Source organism: Dama dama, chromosome 1 (assembly GCF_033118175.1).
Source record: "Dama dama isolate Ldn47 chromosome 1, ASM3311817v1, whole genome shotgun sequence".
NCBI classification, from domain to species: domain Eukaryota; kingdom Metazoa; phylum Chordata; class Mammalia; order Artiodactyla; family Cervidae; genus Dama; species Dama dama.
The window spans coordinates 34,629,582-34,632,250 of NC_083681.1; the positions used below are offsets into that span (position 1 = coordinate 34,629,582).

Consider the following 2,669-nt stretch of genomic DNA (forward strand, 5'->3'; position numbering starts at 1 on the left):
TTGTGAGTTCAACACGGCTCTATCCTAAGTCACCCTTTCTTCTCTCTGGACAGTTTGTCCCTGGACAGGACATATAGAGCAGCCACTTAATAAAGGTTGCTTGATTCTGGTTACTTTGAGTTCCATATTCATTCTGGTTAACTCTTCTCAAATTAAACTCTATAATTTTCTATAGATCAAATACAATTTGGCCAAGCCAGGCTTGTCATGGGGCTCTCTCTTTGCTTATTTTTAAGTTCTGTAATTCTATAAATGTAACCTAAATATGTGTCTTAGTCATTGCTGTAGCCCTGATGCTTAGTACCGTGCCTGAGTGATTGTTGAGTAAATTTAGTACGAGACAGGTAGACTCATTCCTTGGCAGCTGGTCCACATGATTGACTCATAGTGAGTGTTATTCTTACCACACTCTTATGCTCCTAGGGATGAATTTTCAGACCTTCAGAGACTGTCTATGAGTCTGTTACATTGTGTCTTGTTATTCTTGGCTCCTTGTTCCTGAATTTCAAGATTCTCAAGCATTTGGTTTCAGCAGTACAATTGCTTTCCCTCAAGGGTTTTCCATCTTCTTTGATTTTGACAAGAATGCCTTACATATTTTCAATTCAGTCATTGATAAGACGGTTGAACAGGATGAGGTCAGAGACATAGACAGCCCTCCAAATAATGGAATAATTTCTTTTTTATATATTGTATTTATTTATTTGGCTGCTCTGGGTCTTAGTTGCAGCAAGCAGAGTCTTCCATTTAGTTGTAGCATGCAGGATCTTTAGTTGCTGCATTTGAAATCTAGTTCCCCGACCAAGGATCAAACCCAGGGCCACTGCCTTGGGAGTGTGTAGTCTTAACCACTAGACCACCAGGGAAGTCCCGAATGCGATAATTTCTAAACTCTGCTCAGCAACTAATAAGTATGCTTTTTGAATAATGGGATCATTTAATTTGGGGTTTCCCTGGTGGCTTAGACGGTAAAGAATCTGCCTGCAAAAGAGGCAGCCTGGTTGCCTGCCACCAAGAGGTTGCAAACCAGACACCACTGAGTGACTTTCACTTTTTCACTTTAATTTGGATGCTGTTAATAGAAGGGATGCTGAAGGTCATTGGTGGGGCCTGCTTATTTTGCAGGTGAGGAAACCAAGACTGTTGTATATTAGGTACATTCACCAACATCACTTGGTGTTAATTGAAGGAGAAACTGGGAAGAGAACCCATCCACATGCTAGTTACTCTAGGTTTCTACATGCGATTTGTTTTTATTCTTTCCTTTTTATTTTTATGATCTCCTGTTTGTTGGCACATAATAAGTTACCTCAAACCTCTCGGGGTAAAGTGGTAATAAACATTTTTTATCTCACACATTTTCTGTGAGTCAGGAGGAGCTTGGCAGGATGGTTTGGCTGAGCACCTCTCATGAGATTGTACTCAGATGGCAGCTGGGGCCACAGGCATCTGAAGTGCTGGCTGGAGCTGGAGGGCTCAGTGCCAGGGTGGCTCACACAGAGGGCTGGTGAATTTGTGAATTCATGCTGGAGATGTCAGATCTCAGTTCCTAATCACGTGAACCTTTCCATGGGGCAGTTTTGCGGGTGTTTACAACATGGCAGCTGGCTTCTTCCAGGCCGAGTGATCCAAGAAAGAGAGAGCAAGGAGGAAGCCACAGCATCTTTTATGAGTGGGCATCAGAAATCACACCCCATCATTTCTATGATAGCCTGTTAGTGACAGAGGTTCAGCCCTTGTTCAGGTGGAAGGGTGAGGCTCACTGGGGCTAGACCCTTTTTCTGAAGGGGAAAAACAACACTGTTCTCTTATATTGGGTGTTCCTGTGGCTTGATAGGGGCTTCCCAGGTGGCACTAGTGGTATAGAAGCTGCCTGCTGAAGCAGGAGACTCGGCTTCCATTCCTGGGTCGAGAAGATCCCTGGGAGGAGGGAATGGCTCCCACTCCAGTATCCTTGCCTGGAGGATTCCTCGGACAGAGGAGCCTGGTGGGCTACAGTCCATAGCGTCGCAGAGTCAGACACGACTGAGCAACTTAGCACAGAGACTGCCTTCGGTGTTTGGCCAGCAACTCAGTTGAGACTCTTTTTACTTTTGTCTCCAATAAAGCTGTAATAACCTCTGAATGATCATCCCATCCCTATCTAATTTCTTTCCTTATTGAGCGTAAATCCCAACGAAGTACCTGTTTAGTCTTGGTAAAATACAATTCTGATAATACCATCCGTATTCAACTCCTTTGCCCTCTATTTTTAAAAGAGTTTGGTGCTCGCTTTGGCAGCACATATACTAAAATTTGAACTATACAGAGAAGATTAGCATGGCCCCTGCGCAAGGATGACACGCAAATTCATGAAGCATTCCATATTTTTGCACTGGGAAGACCCAGAGGGATGGGATGGAGAGGGAGGCAGGAGAGGGGATCAGGATGGGGAACACATGTAAATCCATGGCTGATTCATGTCAATGTATGGCAAAAACCACTACAATATTGTAAAGTAATGAGCCTCCAACTAATAAAAATAAATGGAAAAAAAGAAAAAGCAAAGACATTACTCACCCAAAAAAAAAAGAGTTTGAAGGTTTCTTGAGGCTTTCCTGGTGGCTCAGAGATAAATAATCTGCCTGCCAAAGCAGGAGACGCGGGTTGGATCCCTAGATGGGGAAGAT

The 2,669-nt window shown here is 43.6% G+C and overlaps 1 non-coding gene across 1 annotated transcript; it reads left to right on the forward strand.

Moving 5' to 3' along the window:
* Nucleotides 1–2,264: 2,264 nt before the first annotated feature.
* LOC133065083 (U6 spliceosomal RNA) lies at nt 2,265–2,371 on the forward strand. The gene has a single exon (XR_009694831.1). It is a non-coding gene; the product is annotated as a U6 spliceosomal RNA (small nuclear RNA).
* The last annotated feature ends 298 nt before the right edge of the window (nt 2,372–2,669 follow it).